The 12819-nt window shown below is 50.3% G+C and overlaps 1 long non-coding RNA gene across 6 annotated transcripts in view; it reads right to left on the bottom strand.

Annotated features, from left to right (window-relative positions):
* LOC103345145 (uncharacterized) overlaps positions 1-12819 on the bottom strand; it is a 56049-nt gene that overhangs the window by 14722 nt on the left and 28508 nt on the right. For 2 of the 6 annotated variants that reach the window (XR_007915095.3, XR_016234388.1), the window contains exons 2-4: positions 8108-8246; positions 6212-7903; positions 5975-6083 (exon numbers count right to left, since the gene is read on the bottom strand). This is a non-coding gene — a long non-coding RNA (uncharacterized LOC103345145). Of the gene's footprint in view, positions 1-5974; positions 6084-6211; positions 7904-8107; positions 8247-8725; positions 8894-12819 lie in introns of all 6 variants that reach the window. The other 4 variants (XR_016234389.1, XR_016234390.1, XR_016234391.1 and 1 more) reach the window with 4 other exon arrangements.

The raw sequence follows: 12819 nt of genomic DNA, 5'->3' as shown, positions 1-12819 counted from the left end.
TGCGGCGCCGGAACCCCGGGTTCTAGTCCCGGTCGGGGTGCCGGATTCTGTCCCGGTTGCCCCTCTTCCAGGCCAGCCCTCTGCTGTGGCCAGGGAGTGCAGTGGAGGATGGCCCAAGTGCTGGGGCCCTGCACCCCATGGGAGACCAGGAGAAGCACCTGGCTCCTGCCTTCGAGTCAGTGTGATGTGCTGGCCGCAGCGCGCCAGCCGCGGCGGCCATTGGAGGGTGAACCAACGGCAAAGGAAGACCTTTCTCTCTGTCTCTCTCTCTCTCACTGTCCACTCTGCCTGTCAAAAAAAAAAATCAGCCTGGGGGGTCGGTCCAAGATGAAGTGCAGTAGCAGGACAGCACCCCCACACAGAGCTTTTGCCGGCCCCTCTCCCCCTTCAGACCGGGGATGTCGATGCAGACTCCCCTTCCTCTGCCTGGCCAGTCTCACCCCTTCATCCTCGCCCTTCTCTGCCTCACACCCAGCCCTAGAAACAGGCACTCAGCAACCCTGACCTTGTTGGGATTTCAATGCTAGAAGCACTGCACAGATGCAAGCGTGAACGAAGACCCTGCCCTTAGGTTGTGAATATGGGGTTTGGGTGGGATTTTGTCCCCTACAGACAGCAGTCGGAAGGACCAGGTCCGCATCCCTCACGAGATTGCTGGGGTGTTGGAGCCTCCTACAGGACTGCAGCCTGGTGACTGGAAAGCCCCGTTCTGCACACACGCTCTGCTCTTCAGCCCTTTATCTCCTTCTGCCCCGACACCCGCAAGGTGTATGTTTAGGTGGGAAAAGCCAGTTGTAGGACAGTCTGTGTGCAGAGCGCTGCTGTGGTCGGGTGGGGCGGTAGAGCACGTGAGCACGTGTTGCATGCTGGGAGCAGCCCTGAGAGAACACACACGGACGACTCAGCTGACCCCAGGGACTTGGTGATGGGGAACAGCAGGCACAAGCAGCCGTAGCGCCACACCCCCTTGCTCCTTTTGGAGTTGGCACTGTGTGCAGCACCCTCATCAAAAGACATAAGAATACCGTCTACCTCACTCACCACATATAACTTTATGTTTATTTAACCAGGAAAACCATGTCTGTGCCAAAGAAAGGAGTATCATGTTCTTGACTCTTGAGGTCGTCAAGATTTCCCAGCCTACAGCATGTTTAAATCTAAGCCCTATGGTTTCAAAATTGTACTCGACATTTATATAATAAAAACACTTCCCGATGTGGCCTTCTCCTTCAAAACAAGAACCAGGCCAAGGAAGCTCAGCTCCAAGGTGTGACTATTTGCAATGTCAGCACGTCTGCATGTCCTCCTGGTCTGGGAAGCACTCATCTCTATGCACTTTTTACAGCGCCACTGTCCTCTGTTCCCACGAGAAGACCCTGCACCAGCAAATGGCAGCGAAACACAACACAAAGTCCTAAGTACACATTCAAATAGTAAAAGTGCTTGTTAGCAATGAATTGTATTCATTCACCTTATTAGAGCTGTAAGTGGGGGGACTTCCAGTTTCCAGTCCGGCACCCAGAAAGCATAGAGCCTATCACTTCTGACCTCAAAACAAGGACCAAGCCAAACCAAATGAAAATCAACTACTCTCCTCTTCACTCATTCCTGATAGGAACGCAAAATGGAACAGCCACTTTGGAGGACAGTGTCACAGCTTCTTAGGGAGCTAACCACACTCATCATTCAACTCAGCAGTTGCTACTTACCCAAATGAGGTACAACTTTTCTCATCGCATAGCACCTGCACATAGGTGTTGCCAGCAGTCTGATTCACACCTCCAAAACTCGCCTACAGCAAGGTCCCTTCGATAGGTGAATAAGCAGTATTACATCATTACTCAGTGATTTAAAAAAAAAAAAAGCTGAGCTATCCCACTACAAAGACATGGAAAAAGCATAAGAGCATCTTTGCTAAATGCAGGAAGCCTGTCTGAGAAGGCTACACGGTGTGTGACTTCACCCATCTGACATTCCAGGAAGGTAAAACTGCAGAGACAGGAAACTGGTCAGGGGTTTCCAGGGGTTGGAAATGTACAAAGCAGGACAAATGTACAAAATGTAAGCTGCAGGACATTAATAATACAGCAAACTGAGAGAGGGCAAGCAGGAAAATGGGAACTTGGTTTTCTGCGAACCTAAACTTGGATATAATGAGCCATAAAAAATAGTAAAGCAGCATTCTCAAAGCGCCCAGCGACTGCGCATCTGGGTATGGACCCAGAAGTCCCAACAGCAAGGGCTCAGAGATACCTCAGCTCCACTGTCACGTCAGCATCATTCCGAAGAGCCCAAACATGGAAGCAACCCAAGGGCCCAGCCAGGGATGAAGCCATAAACAAAATGTGGTATGCCCACGCAATGGAATACTACTCAGCCAGAAAAGGTAAGGAGGAATTCCTAACACATTCTACAACTACTACCCGAACAGTGCTCTATACTCTGTGTGTCTTTGTGGGTGCAGTCAGTTGAAATCTTCACTTAGCATATACTAAGTTGGTCTTCTGTATATAAAGATAATTGAAAATGAATCATGATGAAGAATGGGATGGGAGAGGGAGTGGGAGATGGGATGGCTGTGGGTGGGAGGGAGGTTATGGGGGGGAAGCCACTATAATTCAAAAGTTGTGCTTTGGAAATTTATATTTATTAAATAAAAGTTTAAAAAGGAGGAAAGTGGAAGTTAGTAGATAAGTATGTAAGTTCAGTTTTGTGAGATAAAAATGTTCCGGAAATGGGTAGTGGTGATGGCAGCACAACCATGAGAATATACTTTTAAAAAAAGATTTATTGGGGCTGGCGCCGTGGCTCACTTGGTTAATCCTCTGCCTGCGGCACCAGCATCCCATATGGGCACCGGGTTCTAGTCCTAGCTGCTCCTCTTCCAGTCCAGCTCTCTGCTGTGGCCCAGGAAGGCAGTGGAGGATGGCCCAAGTGCTTGGGCCCCTGTACCCGCATGGGAGACCAGGAGGAAGCACCTGGCTCCTGGCTTCGGATCGCCGCTGTACACTGGCCATAGTGGCCATTTGGGGGGTGAACCAACAGAAGGAAGACTTTTCTCTCTCTCTCTCTCTCTCTCTCTCACTGTCTACAACCCTACATGTCAAATAAATTAAAGAAAAAAAGATTTATTTATTTATTTGAAAGTCAGAGTTACACAGAGAGAAGAGAGACAGAGAGAAAGAAAGAGGTCTTCCATCCGCTGGCTCACTCCCCAGTAGGCTGCAATGACCAGAGCTTCGCCAATCTGAAGCCAGGAGCTTCTTCCAGGTCTCCCACGTGGGTGCAGGGGCCCAAGGACTTGGGCCATCCTCTACTGCTTTCCCAGGCCACAGCAGAGAGCTGGATCAGAAATGGAGCCGCCAGGACTCAACCCAGTGCCCATTTGGGTACCAGCACTACGGGCAGTGGCTTTACCTGCTATGCCACAGCGCCAGCCCTGAGAATATACGTAATAACACTGCACTACATACTTAAAAGTAGCTAAGAAGGCGGCATTAATGTTTCATATATTTTACCACAATAACAATGTCAGAAAATAATAAGACACTAAATTAGAATATTTGGCATAAAAAATTTGTTTATGAACAAATAATTCCTGAAAGAAAACACAAACACTGACACCGCAGTCACGTCTTGGGAGGGCTGTGGACAAAAGCAGCAGATTTTTCATGCATTTTGAACTCACAGCATTTCTTCATTTTTACTTTATCACACGCACTTCCCAACCCAGTTTAAAAGGCAGGAGGGAGCTTCCCAACAGCTCACACCTCTCTTTCAAACAGAAGCAGGTCGTTCAGAACCAGACACATGATTTTTCAAACGAAGATGCTACATTAGTGCTTAATTCTGTTCTTTCCACCACTCCGAGTGAGACATTCTCAAATATTGAGAAGCAGGGTCGGTGCTGTGGCGCAGCAGGTAAAGCCACCGCCTGCAGTGCCAACATCCCATATGGACCCTGGTTCAAGACTCTGCTGTTCCACTTCCAATCCAGCTCTCTGCTGTGGCCTGGGAAAGCAGTAGAAGATGGCCCAAGTCCTTGGGCCCCTGCACCCACATGGGAGACCCAGAAGAAGCTCCTGGCTCCTGGCTTTGGATTGGCAAAGCTCTGGCCATTGCGGCCAATTGAGGAGTGAACCAGTAGATAGAAGACCTCTCTTTCTCTCTGTCTCTCTTCTCTCTGTGTAACTCTGACTTTCAAATAAATAAATAAATCTTTAAAAAAAAAAAAAAAAAAAAAAAGAAGCCACTCATTCACAGGGACCCACGTTTACAGTCCCTGGCATATGAATGAACCATGGGTCCATCAGTGACCTGCTGTCTTTAATAGCAGTGGTGGATTCTGACATTTAACCTTTGCCCTGGCCCCCAGGGCTTGGGCCCAAGAGCAGCAGTCACTGATGTTTATTGAGGACCCATGTTTCTTTTTTCCAGGAGTAGTTTATTTGAAAAGTAGAGTGAAAGGGAAAGAGAGAGAGAGAGAGAGATCTTCCATTTGCTGTTTACCCCCCCAAATACCCACAACAGCCGGGGCTGGGCCCAGCCAAAGCTAAGGGGCTGGAAACTCCACTGGGTTCCCCCATGTGTGTGGCAGGGACATCATTCCTTGTTTCCCAGGCGCAATAGCAGGAGCTGGACTGGAAGCAGGATGGCCAGAACTTGGACGAGTATTCCAGTAGGGGATGTCAGGGGCCAAGCGGCAGTTACAGCCTCTGCACCAGGGCACCCATCTCAAAGGCGATCTGGTTCTTAAACTCAGTCTGTAGTTCTTTAATCTGATCAGCCTGCGGTCTCCACACAGCGACCAGCTCCAGTTCACGTACAAGTAAAACTTGGGCAGGAACCTTCCAGACTTGTAACATTTCCAAGGCTTTCCCTCATGAGTATACAGTTTTTGCATCCACTTTGCTACTAATACAAAGCCTGTGTATGAGACCACCGTGCCCTGCCATGAGGCCAGCAACAGCTTTGCAGAGCGGGGATGGAGTTAAGCCACCACTGGGAAACCTACAAGCTGGCCTCCGCCTTGCTCCTCACAGCACCCCCAGCACACCACACAGCACCTAGCACAAAGTACTGTGACAGTGCGAGAAGAACCCAGCATAAGGCCCCTGGTGTTCTGGATGTCTAAGTGTGAAATCCCGCAGACCACCCCCGTAGTCTGGGGGTCTTTTTAATGCCAGGTGCTCAGGCTAACCAGCAGGATATTCTAATGCCCGAGAGACTTGTATAACCCCACCGTGTGTTACCAAGGTGTGTTCTTAATCAGTTGTCCCAGTAGATGAGAAATTACTCATCACCCACATAAAGCCAAGGCAGCCCTTGAGTGAGTTGCCAAGTATTTCAGCAAATGGTGTTGACTTCGCATGCTGAGTGGAAGGACAGACTCGCCACTACCTTTCCACAGAAAGGGTCCAAAGTGGGAGCCTCTTCTGGAAGGTGAAGGCTGCCATCTCTTGCCTCTCTCGGCCTGTAAGAGACAGAGCCCGGGGCCAGTGCTGTGGAGTAGAGGGTAAAGCTACTGCCCGCAACACGGCTCCTGTCCCAGCAGCGCCACTTCCGATACAGATCTCTGCTAATGACGTAAGAAAAGCAGCAGAAGATGGACCACGTGTTTGGGCCCCTACCGACCACATGGGAGACCCAGGAGAAGCTCCCGGCTCCTGGCTTCAGCCTAACTCAGCCCTGGCCATTGCCACCATCTGGGGAGTGACCCAGCAGATGGGAGATCTCTGTGCTCTCTCTCTCTCTCGCTCTCTCTCTCTCTCCCTCTCTCCCTCCCTCTCCCTCTCCCTCTCTCTCTCCCTCTCCCTCTGTCTCTCCCCCTCTCCCTCCCTCTCTCCTTCTCTCTCTCTCTTTAACGTTGCCTTTCAAATACATCAATACATCTTTTCAAATTATCATCATCACAGTTGTTGGACAGGTGTCTCTGACCACGTGTCTGTCCAAGTTGGCTGAATTTGAATCTTACGAGGGGTGGAGTTTCATGCGCTGGATTTGTTCTCCTTCTTCTGGGTCCTCACTGCTCCACAGTTACAACTCCTGCGTCTCACCGAGTCCTTCCGTGGCTACACGAGCACCTACAATAAAATGAGATTTTATCCAGAAGCAAATAAGACAGTCATTCACGTGACAGGGCAACGTGCTGGGTATTTTTCCCCTGGGTGACTTCTAAGAGGAACCGAGTGAACATTCATGGCTTCCGTACTTTGTTACAGACGCGTGAGTGTTCACGGGGGACGTTTACAATGCGCAGGGTTACGGAAGAGCTACGACCTCGTGGTTGTCTTGTCGCTGGGTGCCCACGGTGGCCACGGCCGCCCTGCCCCGACGGGGTGTGAAGCTGAGCTGCCGTTCTCACTGTGCTAGGGCTCCGGGAGGGCAAGCGTCACGGGGGTTCTCGCCTGGTTGTGCCGATTCTTCCAGTGGTCAGTCAGCAGCCAGGAGAGGTAACTGAGGCCGGGGCCCACGGCGCAGGTGTGCACCTCCATGTGTGGTGCACACACAGGTGCTGCAGTCCGGGTGTTCTTTCAGAGCAGTGCAGAGTAGGGTTCAAATGTGGTTTACAGGGGCTGGCACTGTGATACGGGGGCTTCAGCCACTACCAGCAGTGCTGGCATTCCATATGGACACAGGTTCAAGTCCGGGCTGCTCCACTTCCAATCCAGCTCTCTGCTAATAACCCTGGGAGAGCAGCAGAAGATGGTCCAAGTGCTTGGGCCCCTGCACCCACATGGAAAATCCAGATGGAGTTTCAAGGTCCTGGCTTCAACCTGGCCCAGCCCTGGATATTCAGGTATCTGGGGAATGAACCAACAGAAGGAAGACCTCTCTCTCTCTCACTTGCGCTCGCTCTTGCTCTCTGTAAGTGTGCCTTTCAAATAAATTAATAAGCCTTCTGAAAAATGTGTGTACACACTAGTGATACTTTTCATAGCTATGATCACAAGATAAAAATTTACCTTCCCCTAAATGGAGCGTGATCTATTTGTTGGATTTTTTTTTTTTTTTTTAGATTCTACCTATAAATGATAGTTTGCAATTTGTAAAAATGTGCGACTTGCAGAAGTGGAGAGTAGAATGGTGGCTCCCAGGGTCCTGGGGAGCGGGAAATGCTTGACCAAGAGATACAGAGGTGGGGTCAGCTGTGGCGTAATGGATTAAGCTGCTGCCTGCAGCACCGGCATCCCAGATGGGTGCCTGCTGGAGTCCGGCTGCTCCACTTTCAATCCAGCTCCCTGCTAAGGTGCCTGAGAAAGCAGCGGAAGATGGCGCAAGTCCTTGGACCCCTGAACCCACGTGGGAGACCCAGAGGAAGCTCCTAATTCCAGGCTCCAGATTGGCTCAGATCCGGCCATAGTGGCCATCTGGGAGTGAACCAGCGGATGGAAGACCTTTCTCTCTCCCTCTCCCTCTCTCTATCTGTAATTCTACTTCTCAAATAAATAAATAAAATGTTTTTTAAAATTTTGCTAAGGGGATAGGTCTTAAGTATTCTTACCACATACCACAAGGTAACTATGGGAGGTGAGGGCGATTCTGGTTTGGTTGTGATATTTCGCAATGTATACTTACATCAAAGCACTGAGGAGTACAGCTCAAATACACAGGTTTTAAACTATGTGTTTACTCAGGACACAGAGAGCGTTCCCATCCGCTGGTTCACTCAGCACATACAATGGCCAGGGTGGAACCAGGAGCTGGCAGCTCGGTCTCCCACGGCGAAGGAGGGGCCCAGCCACGTGAGCCACCCACTGCTGCCTCCCAGCGTGTTCATCAGTAGGAAGACGGAATCCAGAAGCAGAGCTGGGGATTGAACCCTGCACTCCAACACGGGATGCCGCAGTTAACCGGCGTCTTAACCATTGAGCTGAACACACTCTCCACAGGTAGTCTTCGGCTGTCAGTCAAGATAGAAAAGATACACAAATAAACGGACTGGCAGTGGTTTAGCCCCCACCGCTCCCTCCTCACCCTCTCACACCATCACAGCCCTGTGGGAGACGCCCCAGGGAACATAACGAGGTCTTCACTCTCCCACAGGCACAGTCAGGACACACCTTCTGGTACCTTCATTGTTAGGGGACTTTGCACTCACACCCACCTGGATGGTGCAGGTCCAGCCCTCGGCATGTCCTCCCGGGGCAGATAAGCGATGTGGTGACCACGAGGTGGACCAGGCAGCCGCCGGCGTCCCACAGCACCGCTTCACGGTTTGGGTTTTGCAAGTAGTGGAGTACCCTCTAAAACAGAGATAGGAAGTGGAGTGCAGCAAAGCTGTAAGCCGGGGACACAGTTGTTCATCCTGATCGAGACGGTGTGCGGGGCCGGCGCTGGGGAGTAGGAGGTAGACATCCGCCTGCAGTGCCGGCATCCAATATGGGCGCTGGTTCAAGTCCCTGCTGCTCCACTTCCGATCCAGCTCCCTGCTGATGCCCTGGGAAAGCAGCAGAAGATGGTCCAAGTCCTCAGGCCCCCGCACCCACATGGGAGACCCAGAAGAAGCTCCTGGCTCCTGGCTTTGGATTGGCGCAGCTCTGGCCATTGCAGCCTATTGGGGAGTGAACCAGCGGATGGAGGACCTCCCTCTCTGTCTCTCCCTCTATCTGTCGGTAACTCTACCTCAAGTAAGTAAATAAATCTTTAAATAGCAACAAGAAAGATGGTGTGCACAGCATTTTATACGACTGGCTGCACGGTAGGTCTGTTGTAACTGACATACCTGCACTGTGGCACATAACTGCACTGTGAAACCAGGACAGCCGTGATGTCACTCAGTGATAGGCACCTCCCAGCTGCTACGGTTCCCAGGGGCCCATCGCTGCCGCCCATGCAGTCTGTCACCAGCTGACACCTTGATATTCATGCACCAACTTCAGCACCCTTTGTGCTGTAACAAAAAGGAATGGGCCAGCTGAGCTTGGAGAGACAAAAAGACACGGAAAAGTGGCAGGACAAGCAACACGAAGCAGGAGTAGCACAACCATGCCCCCAGACACAAGCACTGAGCCCCGCCCACAGTCAGGAGAACCACAGGGCATCCTGCCCCTTGCAGATGGCTGTGTGGCCGGGAGTTACCATCACTGTTAGTTGCTGTCTAGGGAATCTTGGGAGAGCAGAGTGTGGGAGGGGCTGGCACAGAAGGAACCCAGCACCTGTGCTGAGGCTGTGGGGGCTCCCAGAACCACTCCCTCACACACTCCCCGGGGCAAGTCCTCCAGCCCAGGCAGGGCCCCAGCAAGGGGAAGCTGGACTTGAACAACCGAGGGCTTTGAACATCTCCTGTAATCTCCTCTCAAAAGCCAAGAGCATCTCCAAAAGTCTTGGGTGGCTACAGATTGCAGAGTGGTCTCTGGAGTGCTGGGTACCAGAGCCAGGCCGGCAGGGAGAGCGCGCCCTTCCTCGCGTCACATGCTGAGGATGGCTCGAGATGGCAGGAGGAGAGGCCTGCAGGGCCCTGCAGTCGCTCGGTCCTCTTCCTGCTGTCCTATGCACAGCTGTGCCTCCTGCATCCACTGAACACCCATCTCCCTGGAGTCTAAAACAATCACCCTAGCAATCGTGCGGAGTGAGTGTGAAATTTGATTTCTGAAATGATGAAGTCTTCTGGTGCACATGAAAAATAAGAATACACACGGATGCTGCGACCATGAAAATATTGATATGACTATCGAAAGTGAAGGAAACAGAAAACCCTAAGGTGAAATTCTTCAGGATTGAAGACGAAGGAATGGTTTTGTCTCCATAAGTATTTCTGAGGGCAATACCATCTTCAGAAATGACAATGCAACATATGCTTGCCATACACTCTGAAATAATGCAAATAAAATAGAAGCTGAGGCGCTGTCGTCACTGTCTCTCCAGATGGCTATGTGGCCCTCAAATGTCACTCCATCGTCCCTGGCTCACCGGTGCTACCCCTACCCATGTGCCCATGCGCAGAGGAAGGCAGACACAGAGGGGCTTTGGTTGTGCTGTCTGTGGACAAATGGAAGATACATACCTACCCACACACAGGCACACACACATCCTCTCCTTCCTAGAACATCACAGCCGCCCTCCAGGCCACGAGACATGACTGAAATGTCTTCCTTTCGGTAGTGTCACAGTCGTGCATGATACGGATGCCCCGTGTCATCCTAAACTGCCTTGTTGATGAACCATCAAGTTGTCAGGTTGTTTTCGGGTTTTTGCTTAACAGCAGCACAGACCTCACTGTGAAGAGCATAGCAATGACCTCCAAAATTCCTCTTCTCCATAATCGCAAAAAAAAAAAAAAAAGCACTGGAAAAAATGGTCATAATCAGCTTTTCTTCACCTCTGGAAATTAACCGAGCCATGCAATAGTCCAGGGACCCTTTTGTCAAGTAGAACAGAAGCTTTGTGGCGTTCAACTTGCTCTGGTCCCACCTCCTCCTCCCTAGCTCCTTGGTAGCCTTGAAAAACAAGTCAGCAATAACAGCAAAACTAGCAGTGCCGGCATCCCATATGGGCACCAGTTTGAGTCCCTGCTGCTCCACTTCTGATCCAGCTCCCTGCTGTGGCCTGGGAAAGCAGTAGAGGATGGTCTGGGTCCTTGGGCCCCTGCATCCATGTGGAAGACCTGGAAGAAGCTCCTGGCTCCTGGCTTCTTCCAATCGGCTCAGCTCTGGCCATTGCGGCCAACTGGGGAGTGAACCAGCAGATGGAAGACCTCTCTCTCTCTCTCTCTCTCTCTCTCTCTCTCGCTGCCTCTCCTCTCTGTGTAACTCTGACCTTCAAATAAAAGAATAAAATAAATCTTTTAAAAAAAAGTATTTGAAAGTCAGGGAGACAGAGTCAGAGAAATAAACCGAGATCTCGCATGTGCTGGTCCACTGCCTGGCTGGGTCAGGCTGCAGCCAGGAGCCAGGGACTGAACCCAGGTCTCAGGTCTCCTATATGGGTGGCATGGACCCAGGCACTTGAGCTGTCACCTGCTGCCTCCCAGGGTGCCCACGTGTGGGAAGCTGGGACCACAAGCAGAGCTGAAGCTCCAATATGAGGGGCTGGTGTCCCAGTGGCATCTTAACCGCTGTGCAAATCTGCAGTCTTCAGTCTACCAAGAAGTGGAACCAGAAACTGAGAATTCTGGATCACCAAATACAGAATGTCAGTAAAGAGACTGAAGTTATCTTTCAAATATGAGCAAATGATCATCCTGGGATAAAAACTACGAAAACTGAAATGAAAAGTCATCGTAGGAGCTCATCAGCAGGCTTGGGCAGGCAGAAGAAAAGGAAAATCAGGACTTCGGGAAATAGGTCAATGAGGTATCCCCTGCAAGGCACAGAGAGAAAAAGAAGGAAGGAAAATGCGCAGGGCCAACGAGGCCTCTGGGACACCATCAGCACGTGGACACACAGGACAGCGGCCCAGGAGCGAGGAGGAAGGGGAGCAGCCTTCCAAGAACCCCGACCCGAGCAGTCACAGCACTGGGAAGCAGCGATCTGTGCGTCCAAGGCTCAATGAACTCCTCGCAGAGTAAACACGGGGAAAGCCACGCCGAGACACACGGCAGCACACGACAGAGACAGATCTTCAAAGCTGCAAGAAGCAAGCAACTCGTCACATCAGAGTCCACAGAGCATTAACAGCGACTGCCTGCCAGAAAATACGCGGGTCGTGAGGCAACGGAAGAGACAGGCAGACAAGAATTCCCATCCGGCAAAACACAGCTTAAAAGTGAAGGCAAAAGTAAGGCTAAACAAAGCCAAGAGAATCCACGCCTGCCTGCTTTACAAAACACAGTCTAGGGATTCCTTCGGGCTACACTGAAAGGACACTAGACGGCAATCAAATCCAGATGAAAACATAAAGAGTACAGGCGTGTCGTTCATAAATAATGTCACTCCTGGGTGACTACAAAAGGGAGTATGAGTGGCTTGGTTTGTAATTCCTGGTCTATTTAATTTAAAGTCTTCATAAAACAATACAGATAGCTCTGCACTGATGGAAATGCAACGTGCAAAGGTGTGATCTGCATGACAACAGCAAAGGAGGGGAGTGAGGTGCACAGCAGGAGGACTGGCGTATCAATCCAGAGAATATTACTGTCATTCACGACTCTGGTTATGGTCTCCAAGGCAAACACAAGATAACAGCTTAAGACAATACAGGTTTTTTAAGAAAAGACATGGGAATTTAAACGACTCAACAGAAATGTAATACAAACAACAGTGGTACTGGTATAATAAAGGAATAAAAAGACATAACACTGGTCTCCATTCTAGTCCCGGCTGCTCCTCTTCCCATTCAGCTCTCTGCTGTGGCCTGGGAGAGCAGTGGAAGATGGTCCAAGTCCTTGGGCCCCTGCACCCACGTGGGAGACCAGGAAGAGGCTCCTGGTTCCTGGCTTCCGGTCTGCGCAGCTCCGGCCGTTGCGGCCATCTGGGGAGTGAACCAACGCATGGAAGACCTCTCTCTCTCTATCTTTACCTCTCTCTGTAACTCTGTCTTTCAAATAAATAAATCTTTTTTAAAAAGGCATAATGCACACGGACAACGATGAAATGGTAACATAAATTCTAACATCATTAATTGCATTAAATGTAAATGTACACAATGTTTAACTGAAAGAAAAGACACAATGATTTACAAATATGATCCCACTCTGTGCTATCTGAAAAAGACACACTTTATATTCAGACACAAATAGCTTTTAAGGAAACACGTGGGAGAATATGCAACATGTGACAACCAAAAGGGACCTGTAATGACTGCACATTCTCCAACAAAATGCACTAGAAAACCAAACAGTTATTAGAGATAAAGAGGCCATTTTAGAATGATATAAAG

The sequence above is a fragment of the Oryctolagus cuniculus genome, chromosome 5 (genome assembly GCF_051225735.1).
Source record: "Oryctolagus cuniculus isolate XC-2025 breed Fujian yellow rabbit chromosome 5, ASM5122573v1, whole genome shotgun sequence".
NCBI classification, from domain to species: Eukaryota; Metazoa; Chordata; class Mammalia; order Lagomorpha; family Leporidae; genus Oryctolagus; species Oryctolagus cuniculus.
Note: the sequence above shows the minus strand (reverse complement) of the source record. Positions and strands in the feature narration are given on the sequence as shown.